The 12,696-nt window shown below is 39.4% G+C and overlaps 1 protein-coding gene across 6 annotated transcripts in view; it reads right to left on the bottom strand.

The window, feature by feature from the left end:
• The window catches only part of ANO1 (anoctamin 1), a 77,759-nt gene that overhangs the window by 43,817 nt on the left and 21,246 nt on the right, over positions 1–12,696 (bottom strand). The window lies entirely within an intron of this gene.

Here is a 12,696-nt window from a genome sequence, read left to right as displayed (position 1 = left end):
AGCGTGCTTCCCTTTAAGTACCTATGTACTGCATAGGATGTGCTGAACCTTTCCTATTTAAGGAGTCTTAAGGGTCTTCTGAATATCAGGTTTCTTCCCTCTTGCCCTGCCAGAGACTCTTACTGTTCCTGTTTAGTATTTAACTATATAGACGGGCTAAAGAATCTCACATAAAAATTTAAGTACAAACTAAGCAACCAGATAATTAATGAAATACAAACCATTGCTTGCATGTGTGAATTTCTGCATGCAATAAAAGGCTGAGCTTTCTAAGATTTGAGGCTGAACCAGAATACTGCAGCACTATGCATTTTTTCAAACTGTTTGGGAGCAGAATTTGCTTGTCTGAGTGTAGATAAAGCAGGAATTTTAGAATTTAGCCTTGAGTGGATACTAAATTAACTTTCCCCCTCAAAAAAAACAAAAACATGCGGAGGAGCACAAGCTAGCAGCTAGACTGCAACAGTCTCACTGTAGCTCAATCTCTGGAACAGGGATCTGCAGGAACTGAACAAATTACACACAGTGCCCTTAGGCCTTACACAGATTTAGCCTATTAGAAAAACTATTCCCCTCATACCTAGAGCTGCCACTAAGTTTAGGGAGAGCTGAAGACAGACATCACATTTTAACCAGCTATTTCTTAGCCTAAAAGGAATGCTACTCCTCTTCACCAAACCACCCGTCTGGTTTTGGTGGAGCTTCAGGGATGACATAACAAGGACAGACAGGGAAGATCTCATGCCCCAGCAAGCTTGCAGATGACATAGAACTGAGAAGAAGGGTTGGTAAGCTGGAATGTAGGGCTGCCACTTAGCAGGGTCTCAACAGGCTGGAGAAATGGGCTGAGAGCAGCCTCATGAAGCTCAACAAAGTCAACTGGGAAGCCCTGTGCTTGGACAGACCAGTCCCATGCAAGGAGCTGCGTGGATGAAAGGTGGCTCTGCAGACCTGGCAGCTGAGTACAAAGTGAATCATCAGGCCTTCAGTGGAGAGGGATAACTGGGAGAGGGATAACTGCAGACTGGACTGCACTAGTAGGACAGCAAACCCAGCAAGTCCAGGGAAGTGATTTTCCTGTTTGGTACCTGTCAGACCACAGCTTGAGTGCTGTGCCCAGTTTTGGCTTTCCAGCACAAGAAGGACATTGACAAGCTTGAGCAAGTCCAGTAGAAGGCCACCAAGGTGGTCAGGGGTGTCAAGCCCTCAATATATGAGGAGAGGCACTTATACAGTGCAAAGAAGAGAAGGTAAGGGTTGGGGCCCCACTCCTGTCCTCAGCTACCTACTGAGAAGTTACACGCATGGCAGGACCAGATTCTTCGCACAGGTGCACAAGTTGCAACAAGGGACATTGTGACAGGACATTAAAAAAAAAAAATCATTAATTTTTTAACAATAAGGGCAACAATATGATGGGAAAGGTGCCCAGCAAAGCTGCAAATCTCTATCCACCCCTGGAGACAGTCACAGCTTGACCGCACAGGGCCTCGTGTGACCTGACCAACTTTAACACTGTGGGGTTGGGCATTGCAGCAATCTGCAGCCCAGGTGCTTCCCAGTGATACGCAGGGCTTAGTATGGACAGCACCTGCAGCAGCAGAGGAGGAAGGTGTGGTGCTTTTGGGGCTTATCATTTCAATGAAAGTGTTCTTGGTAAGAAAGTCATGCTTATCTGGCACTGTCAGACCCATTTCTCTGGAATGTGGAAGTCCCACAAGTTTGTGGATCTTCATTTCAGCCCCTTTTATTGGGAAATCTGCTACCCAAGTGACTTAAGTGACTTTCTACAAGCTCCACAGTTTCCCTTGGAGGGCTGAGGCATTCTTAGAAACTGCAGCACACAAATCTGATGTCTGCCACCCACATGTTTTTTTTCCGTGTAACTTCATAAAAAGAGCAAATCACTCCTGGACCAGGCATGGAATTTTAATTCTGACACCCCCCTTGTGATCTTGCGGCAGGATGTTCAAACTCAGCAAATCATTTGAATAACAATTTATAATAGTTAAATAACCTTTTTATTTTTTTTAATGGAGTAATACAGAAATGCATCCAAAAAGCTATATATTTTAGGGAGCAACCAGCGTATTTGTAACAATTCCCTATGCATCTATGCCCTGTTTTCCCCAACATATACATGCATACACACACCGACTCCCTGAACACTTAAGAACTTACACATACATGATCAGCCACAGAATCCTATGTATTCATGCCTTTGTTCCATAGCTGTAAAATACTCATATAATAATACAGCAACTTTTGGAACTTTTTACACATAACAACCTATGCTTATATTTGGAAGTATGCCTGAAAAATACCTAGGAAAAAAATACCTCAAGTGCTATAAAACTCCTCTTTCCTTCCTCCTCCTCTCACGAGTACAAAATAAAACCCAGGTACTCAAGTGGACTGCAAGGAACATTAGAAGAGAAGCACCAATTACTGACTCACGAATCTGAACATTTTTCCTACCTTATAATAGGCTGGTGAACTGAAAAGTGCTAGTTTAGAAATCACAGTTAGGATGAAAAATGTTTAGAATGGAAAACCACAAGCTTCAATGAGCCCAAATGAGCAGCCTGTGCTCTCTTGCACTTCTCAACTGCATTTGTTAAGTCTACAGTACAGAGCAAGGAGACCTGCTCTAGTGATTCAGTACTATTGTGCAAGTCCAAACAATCACCCATCCGCAAGCATATATTTACATTTCTGTTTACACATCAGTAGCCTGGCAATATCTGAAAGAACAAGTGCTTAAGGTAGGCAATGAATCATAAAATTTTGTTTTATTATGACTACTCAAAAACGATGCAAAATGTGAGAACTTTATTGATACCGTCATAATTACAAGAAGTTTGATTTGTGCACTTAAAGATGATGTCAGGATTTAATACTAAGTAAAGCCATCCAAACCACTTTGGTAATTACAAACGCACAGGGATTATAACTATTTCACATATGCTGATTTGGCAGAGGTCAAAGCATTCTGTTGCAGAATACAAAACCTCTTTTGGTATGGAACAGAATATTTTAAAGACATATAAATCTCTATTTTGCATTGATCATATTACACAAGGACAATAATTTAATTTAAAAATAAATTTATGTTCATAATTAGTTAGAGCAAGATAGTAGACATGATATGAAGAGCACAAAGCATATTAACATCGTAATACAGCTACAGTCACATCTTATCTATTTGTTGGGAGCTGAAAGAGGAGGAGTACTGTGAAAATTGTTAGCTTTGCAGCCTTCTAGCATTGACTAACCCACTCTTTTCTACTTAATAACCAGAAAATTCTACAGCAAAGACCTGAAGAAACATTTGACATATTTCAGCATAGCCCTATAACCAGCCAGCCATTTACCCTCCCCTTTCCACAGCTGACATTGTTCAGAAACCCAAGGATTTCAAGACAGCAGGAGTCCCTAATGTTATAAAATCAGACCCACTCAGTGCTTCTCCTACACTTTGTTATGTATTGCTTTGTCATTTCTTAATGTTTGGTATGAATCTCAGAAAACCCTGCCAAGTATACACTACATAATGAAATATTTTAAAGTATTCCTTGCCTGTCTCCAAACACACACATGCTGTATGGGAGCAGAATGTTGAAAAGCCATTTTGATAAGACTTGATACCAATTTCAATCTATCCCTGGACCAAGTCTGAGAAAGTATTTGGTCAACGGTGCATGTGTACATGTATAGAACTTCTCCTTTCCTTACCACAGGCACTGAAGGGTAATTCCTGTATTTGTTGCTGCTGACCGTATTTTTCACACTTGGTTCAGAAGAATGGACACAATGGGCTCCGTGCTGCTTCCAGTACAATGTAAGCAAGCACTACATCCAGCTGAAGTAGATAAACTTGTATGGAGCACAAAGATGAAAGCAGGAGGACAGAAGCTGGTGAACACGATCAGAAAAGACAGTGGACTTGTGCATGTCCTGCTTCTTTGGTCCACCTAATTCTTCCCTTGAACCTCCAATAAGTCTTTCACTCTGAATACTGGAAACAAGACTTGGTTACTAAAAAATAATCGCAAACATCTGCTTCTTTGTGCAAACTTCAGCTGCAGAACATCCATGAGCAAACTCCTCTCAAGTTTTGCAAAAATTAACACTAATTAACAACAAATTTTCTACCACAGAAATGTGGCACATTATGCTGCAAGCTGCAGATATCTAGACAATGCTTCTTCATTGGACTTTAGTGACTAAGTGAACAAGAACTGATAATTCACTCTAGAAATAGATGATTTTTTTCCACTACTAGCTGCAGCCTTGATCGACTACCTTCTCAATATCCTCTCTTACAACTACTAAATATTCTCTGGGAAAAAAAAAAATTAAAAAAAAAAAAAAAAAAAAATATTTTTTTCATTAAAATAAATGGAAAATTGCATTAACACAATGTAGTTTTATAGAAACATCCTGCCCTCGTTCTAAAACAAGCATAAGCATATATAAACAACCAGGCAACTATTTCACTACTCAGCCTGAAACTCATAATGTAGCTGAAACTTGCTTCTCATATCCTTGTTTTCTTTTTTTTAGGGAGTATGTTTAATAAAGTGGCTAGAACAAAAAAGTCATAAAAGACATCTAAGCTAGCTGTCCCAGTTGTTCTCAACAAGGAAGAAGCAGGACAGTTGTAAGACCATGTGATTTAAGACTTTCTAATGTCCAGATTGTTATCTTTTTGTCTTATATAAACAGTGACAGAATTAGGAAGGAAAATTCAAAAATTATTCAGGATAGGTTCCTTGAACTAGTCATTTTAAAGGAGCCACAACAGGAGTTCTGAAACACCAGCACATTATTTTTAGATTCCTTAAACTGAAGACATTACTTTCATATGAATTATGATGGAAAAATGCTGTGCATATGCCCTGATACTGACAGTGACCCTACTGTGATGGGGAGAAAACACATAAAGGAAGACACATGCATGTTAAAACAAAATACAACACACACATCTACACATATATAGGTTGCATATTTTGTTTATGCTATGCTTTTTCTGCAGCAGAAATACGAATGTAACAAACTGTCAGTTTGTTTTTTCTAGTTTTTGAATATATTTTTTTTAACTTCAACAGATACAAAGTGAAAACTCTTCAGCATGTTTTTGCTTAATATATATTGCCCCCTAGCAGCAGAATCCTCCTTTAGCAAAGTCTTACCCGTTTCTTTACTTCCTGTATCATCCAAATTCAAAGCTACAGGTTAATACTTGGGCTAGGAAGGAGGGAAAAAAAAAATCCCACAACTGACTCGCATATTATTCTTCCTTCCTCCTTCCTTCCCCCTCCTGATTCATTAAAAGGCTTTGGCTGCCAGATTTGGAGCCTGCAATCTCTGCTTCATCCTCACAAAAAATAAGGCAAAGCAAATGTCAAGGAAGCCTCAAACATGCCATCCCACCCATGTGTCTCATTTCTGACCTATGGGTCACCCCTCCTGACCCACTAAATCCTGCTGCAAGCATGCCAGCGAGGATACCCGCTGCTGGCACAGGGGCAGTTCTTTTTTGGGAGGCTGACACCTGTTTACGAGGCGCTGGCTGGAGACCAATGTCCCGGTCAGGAACCACTTTGCTCTCCAAGGAGCACTCATACATGTCCTGAACTTTTGTTCTGTTCGAAGGCTGGGAGTTGAGAACTGATTAGATCCACATCTGGGACCCTCTGATTTAAACCTTCCCTTGCATCTCCAGCCACTGGCAACCAGCCACTGCCTCTGGCTGGACCATGTCTGTAGGTGCAGGAGGCTGCACCAATACCTTCAACAGGCAAAGGACTGCTGTAAACGGCAACTGACCTATCCCTGGGTGAGATGAATGCTTTCGGTGATGTCGACATCTTCTCGACCTGCCCACAGAGACATGACTCGCTCTCCCTTTCATCTTCTGTGGCAGCCTGCTAAATAGGACACCCTGGAACTTGCCCATCTCCTTGCTTCTGCATTTATTTTAAAACTTGGCTGTGGCCTGGGTCTGTACAGAGCATTACTTTAATGAAGCGAACAGAGAAGAGGGTATGATCCAATTCATTTAAAAAATAAAAAAATAAGTTTTGCAACAGGGTTGCAAGAAGAGTTTCCTTTGCAGAATAGAAATACTTCTAAAGCAGAACAATCTTCATACATATGAAGCTGACAACTTCATTAGTGCTTCCAATTACACTGAATTGTGGAGCTCGTTTAAAGACTTTGTTTATATCCAGTATTTGGGAGTCTGAAAACCAACCCCTGTCACATGGGTGGAGAAAAGTCAGATCCTGGCAGGATTATTTGAAACATCAGCTTAGGTATGTTTCTCAGTACAGACATATCAACAGTGGGTCTCCAGAGTGGGGCTGGAGCTTTCCTGGAAGGCTGTCCACAGCTTTAAAGTTATTGATCTATTATTATCAGCAACATGTTAAGAGGTGGCTAGAAGGACAGACAACTATGGCATCATTTCTATTTCTGCCCTTCTATTTTTGCTTTTAAAGATTAATTTACCCTCTTCATAATATGCAGGCCTAGGTTTGTACACTTCTGACCTGACATTGCCCTTGTGAAATCTGAAAACAAAGAACACATTACTTAAAATACGTAATGATAGTAGAAATGAACATTTGGGGGTGAAATGGAATTTTCAACAGCACATAAAAGACCAGTGAATATCAATTCTATCACAAGTAATGAAATTCATCCTACCAATTTATGTTGACCCTGGAAAATCCCACGTTTCATAAAAACAAACAAACAAAAAAAACAACATGCAAAGCCTCCTCCCCACATCCCCTGCCTAAGACAAAGTGCACTTTTTTTCCTCCAATTACCAACAGTTATTGCACTATTTATTAAATACGTCTCTTCTCAGATATATTTCTAAAACAGGAAAATTCAAGCACACTTACTCTTCTACCACCAGACGCTGGAAAAATATTTTAGATTTGCTACTTTTGTTATTCCAAGAAAAGTAGCATTTGAGACCACTTTCAAGTCCACTGCAGACTGTTCTTCGTAATTACAGTTTTATAAATTATTTACATACTTCTGTAATTTGATAGCACTTTACAGAAAAGTAGACAAAATAAGCAAAATTCTTCTCCCAGTTACTTTCATACATGTACAGAATAATCCTTGCAACATTTTTTTTGCATTTCAACTAGTTTTAATGAGAACAGAAGCACCAGTGTGATTCACTGAGATGCCCTGGAACTGAAGGCTGTACCATTCTTACACAAGTTACAGCTGCCTTCCAATGCACCTACGGCTGACTTCCTTGAATGCACTTTGCAATGTTGTGTTGATATGCATCTCATGGGAATGGGCGGGTGCGATAGGGAAGGAAGACCAACTACATCTTTATCCTATGGATCCCGGTAGGCACGTTTTGAAAGGTTATGATGCTAATCATTTTTGTTTGTATGTTCCAACAGAAGGTAAGTGTTACTAAAGGGAGCAGTAGAATGAAAGGAAAAAATTACTAGAGAAGATACTGTGAGAAGAGTGTTGGTGAGCATTAGGACAATGTATATCTAAACTCTTGTCACTTTTAAAGATATCTAAATACATTTAAAGTATTAAACATATTTTCCTTTACCAGACTATTACAAATAGCTCATTACACTGAATATACAAAAATGAGGATCCAAAGTTTTACTGTTAAAATATGAGATATACATGACAGTCTGGGACCAAGGTCACAGCATATACCGACTGGTAAACCTGCTCATGACCCAAAGTGTTTCTATTTTCTAATCTTGAAATATTGACACTTACGTTTAAATTTCAATTCATCAAAGTCACAAGGGTGTTCAGATAATGTAGACTTAGGCCTTAGACTCATGTCAGCAGATGATGTGGTTTATAGGACACAAACTTTTATGATATTCAGAAATACCCAGGACACCTCTTGAAATGCCTTGTTTCTTGAAATGCCTGGTTCCTTGGACCTCATCATGCGTCTAAATGTTATGGAAGGTTTTGGCTAGTCCAATAAAGATGTTTTTGACTACAGTCACTACATTCAGTAACTGGAGCTCTCCTACACTTGCAGTGAAAGAGCCAATACTCTCCATCTGAGTCAGCCTGGGTGGGGTCAGGTTTTGCATGGCAGAGCTCCACTTAATGTATGTTATTTGGGTGTGCCAAAACAGGTGGAGCTGATTTGATAGTGAGATGGTAATAAGCGATTTTTAACCGAGGTCCACTGCAGCCTTCAGTTCTGTGCTATTTGAGGTGTCTTTCCACAGGAAATCAAACTAAAATCCTGAGATGGGCAAAGCCTGAAGCTATGCTACTCAGCTTTTTGCAAGTATTTTTAAAACTGCTGCAGTTTTAACTAGGATGCAGAGAAGAACTTCTGTGCAATAACACACTGCAAAATTTCACTGGCAATTGAAATAGTTTTTATCTCTCACTGAGCAGGTAAGCATGAATGAGTGAGGGGGAAAAAGCTCTATTAACTCTTGCCTATTTGAGAGAATGCCATTCTGTGTATTCCTCAGTCTTAATCCACCAAGCCTAGGCGTGCCGGAGACACACGACCTAAGAAGTGACTATGCAACCAGGCAGTCTCTTTCATGCTTTTAAGAAAGAGCAGAGATGTGGCTGCCACAAAGAAGGTGATATCCCAGGGAGATGCCACACGCCAGTCAGCTAGCTTGCCCAGTGCCTGAGGATGCAGACATGCTACAGGAATGCAAGATACTTCTGCTTAGGACTTCCGGTGGTCCCATCTTGGGTTGCAAAATTCTTGGAGCACAGAACTAACCCGTGAGTGAAGCCAGCTTCTCTTGGGTGCCGGCAAAAGCAAGAATTGGGCCAGGGCCCTTGGTAAGGCATGTTGAGACCCCCAGATGAAAGGCACACTTGAAATGTTTGAGCAGAGACACACATTCCTCGCAGTTTAGCCATCAGCAGGGAAGCTGGTAATGACAGCAGCACCAAGCCTAGACTCACCAAGCTTTTGACAACCTTTTCACCCTTAACAAGCTTTTGACAGTCTTTACTATCTGTTACATGTCTATATCAAACAAACAGTCAATACCCCATCTAAGTGTAAAATACCGCACTGTAGATTTTGTAACAGGAGACAGACTGATTAAAGTCTAACCTAAAGGGACACCAGTCAATCTACATTTGCTACAGAAGAATGAAGAAGAGGAAACTGCCAGTAAATTCATTTTGACTATAAAATGGTAAGAAACAGAGTCAGAAGGGTGTGGAGGAAACTGTGAGTGCTGCAGATGGTCAAATCAGCTAGGCCAAAATATCCCAAATCTTAGGTTTCATTCCCAGCTTACTCTTATTTGTTTGTTCTGCAGCAGTACTTTTCCAAAGGGAGATGAGAATCCATATCAAAGATATGTGCCTCGAAGAAGCATATTTCTGCTTGAAGGCAGTCTTTTCCACGGCCACTATATGGGCACATAACACTCCCTCCTCCCCCCCCACCCCCCCACCCCCCCAAAAAAAAAAGACACAAAACCCTATGAATTCGTATCATAACCTAAGACAGACATATTTTGAAAGACTATGTCCAACCTGTGTATAAACAAGGATATCTTGGCAGAAGCAAAGAGACACACTCCAAAAAAAGAACCGTTTGAATGCCACACACTTTACAATATGCAGTAATGAAACCAGAACTAATGAAGGGCAACTGTAGTCCAGTACTTTATCTCAAGAAGTGAGAGATAAATAGCAAAAGAGAGATCTGTTTCTATCTTATTCATTGTTCTTTGAGAAATTATGCAAAGAAAGAGACCAACAGCTGGGTCAACAACCAACAACCAGCAGGTAGTCATCAGTCTTCCCGTGACATACCCTGTTTCTTCAGAACTGTGTACAAACCCTCTTTTCTTTAAGAAACAGCTCTGAACACCATAAAGGTTAGACCCACCCAAACAGAAACTGGAACTGATACAATTTCAAACACTACCTCTCTTTTGTAAACAAATATTCAGTTGATTCCCAAATTTTAGTTGTCCTATTATGGTTCAGAAAGGGAACGGTATGAGTCTCTCCTGGACGGTGCAATGTAAGGCTCCATCAACAAATGTTAAAATTTAATTTCTGCATCTCTGACACAAGGCATTCAAACAATGTTTACTGTGCACATAAAATGTACTGCTCCTTGTTAAAGAACAAGGACTAGCTAACAAAATTAATGATCAAAAAGTATTTGAACCACCACAAGCCTTCAGAGAAGAGACATTAGTGAAACATAACCACAACGCAGACAAAACGTATCACACCCCCATAGCCCGTGATGGTCTGTCTGAAGTTACTCTGGGTAAGAAATGAAATGGCAGCTCCTGCCAAGAGCCGGCATTTGGCATAAAGGCAGATATAGAGAAAGAGAGAAAACATTATTTGTTTTCATATTTCCTGACAAAGACATTAGCAATGTTGTAACTTTATTATTTGTAGAAGGCCAAGGTTTCATTATAGAATTTAAAAGAGGAATTTCTTTTCCTCTGATGTGTGATTAAGTTTATAAGTGTAAGGCAGTTTTATTGTGTTTTTCTGTTTTGGTTTACAGAAAAGCAATTCACTTGCTGTTTTTTTTTTGTTTTTTTTTTTTAGAAAAGGAAAATGTTCTGCTCGTTTATCTGGTAAATGTTTATCAGATCAGTGAAAAAAAATAAACAATGGAATAAAACAGAATTAAAGTTTAATATATTGCTTATCTTCAGGCATTGAAACATTTAAAAACAATATTCCTTATAAAAAAGTGTTCTTGTTTTACCAAAATATTTGGAACAATATTTTATTTGGAAACTATTCTTTAGCATACCTAATATTCTGTGAACTTTTAAAAAAATATATTCTAAATTGCTATTTGTAAACTTTATCACTCTTTAATAACACATACTCTAAGTTGTTTGATAAGTTCAACCAGTTTACAAAAAGCATGATGCATTTTTGCCAGGTAGGTTTCAAGTCTCATGAATATTCAATTTTTATTTTTTTAAATGAAATTATTAATTCTCTGTAGAAGTGACTGGGAAATAACTGCTTTTAAACCCAAAATGCATTTGTTGTTGATTAAGAGGAAAAAAAGTTCCTCTCCCTGACCACACTAATTATGTAAATACTGGTATTTAAAGTAATAGAGGGCAACTAAGTAAATATAAATGAACATGATGCAATTCTAACTGATTTCAAATCTAATGGAGATAGCTTGCTAGTAGTGTCCTTCAAATGTTTGTTTCACTAACCTCTTGGATTTCTGGAACCCATAACTGTTGCTATTTTTTATTACTAGTGGCTAATATTCTATGAAGTGATGGCATAGAGCAACAGTGGTTACAGTGGAACAGGTGTCATAACGCTGGATCAGCTATTGCACAAAGCATTAATTTGGGAGTCATATGATATTTAAAACATTTAAACCAGTTGTAGCGGTTGAAAAAAATAATCCAAGTGGTTAAGCACAAACTGTTATTTTCACAGTCACTCTTCATCCCAGCTCAAGACCAAGGCACACTAGATGCCCTCAGAAGACATACAGATTTTACACCAGAATATGGGCCCATTTGGCCCCCAAGACCATGAAAAACAAGACAACCCTCCAAGTGATGGAAATTCTTTTCCTGCCAGTGCAGGAGCAATCAAAAAGCAGCAGCAATGTGTGGGACAAAATGTGTGTGCTGCTGATTTCCCTGTCTTTGTAGCCTCTAAAAGACCATACATGGTAGAAATCATAGGGGGCTTGGTTAGAGAAAGCTAAGTCAGATCTTCCTGAGGAGTAACATCCTTCCAAGAAACTCCTTGAGCAGCAGTCTACAGAGGAAGAAAGAATTTAAGAGCTTTGCATACCACCAATATACATGTATATCTAGGACATCAGTGCTCTGAAACAGTGGACAGTGCCTGTACCTCTATCAATAGCTACACATACTTACCTGAAGAAATATTTCAGCAATACAGCACGTGTAAGGTTTTAGAGTCTATTTTCTTGACCTAATTTTGACACGAGGCTGACTTCTGTTTACATGAAATTAAGACTTCTTTCCTGATATCATTCATCTCTAATTGCATTCTTCCAGGAAGTATTTATAACTCAGATCAACAATTTATATTCATTATTCCTTGCCTACCTGCAGGGCTGGTTCTTGCCTGTGATGCCCTAGTGACCGCAGACAGGAAGGACAGTAAATGCCACTACAAGACAACTCCAGACAATGCTGTCCAACAAGATGATTCAAGGAAACTTCAGAGAACGAAGTCTTCCTGATTAATACCCTGCAATAGTAGAGGCTTAACATCTGCAACAAAACTGTGTTACATAGAAAGCTAGATGCTCTAATTCTAATGAAAATTGGAACAAGGTTAAACTTAGGAATGACTTGATCAGACCCAAAGCTGTGGAGTGCTAGCTCTCACATACAAATGTATCTACAGACTAATGCTGTTGCTGCAGAACATGATGTTCATCGCGTAAATGCTGCATTGCACCTACTCCAGTCTATTCAGAAAGTCTTACAGCACCCTATCAGGATCTCCTTGGACAAGAAAATATCAAGTGCTTCCTCAGCTAATCTCTAAACTTGCTAATCAGGCCTTAGTCTCTTAGAAGGGATTCAGCCTGGGATATTTTAAACAAGATTTAAGCCAAACACGAGTATCAGCCAACAATAGAAAAATCTGTATCTGAAATGCTGTTTTTCATACCAAAACAAT

Source organism: Anas platyrhynchos, chromosome 5, assembly GCF_047663525.1.
Source record: "Anas platyrhynchos isolate ZD024472 breed Pekin duck chromosome 5, IASCAAS_PekinDuck_T2T, whole genome shotgun sequence".
Lineage (NCBI taxonomy): Eukaryota > Metazoa > Chordata > Aves > Anseriformes > Anatidae > Anas > Anas platyrhynchos.
This window is presented reverse-complemented; position numbering and strand designations above follow the sequence as displayed.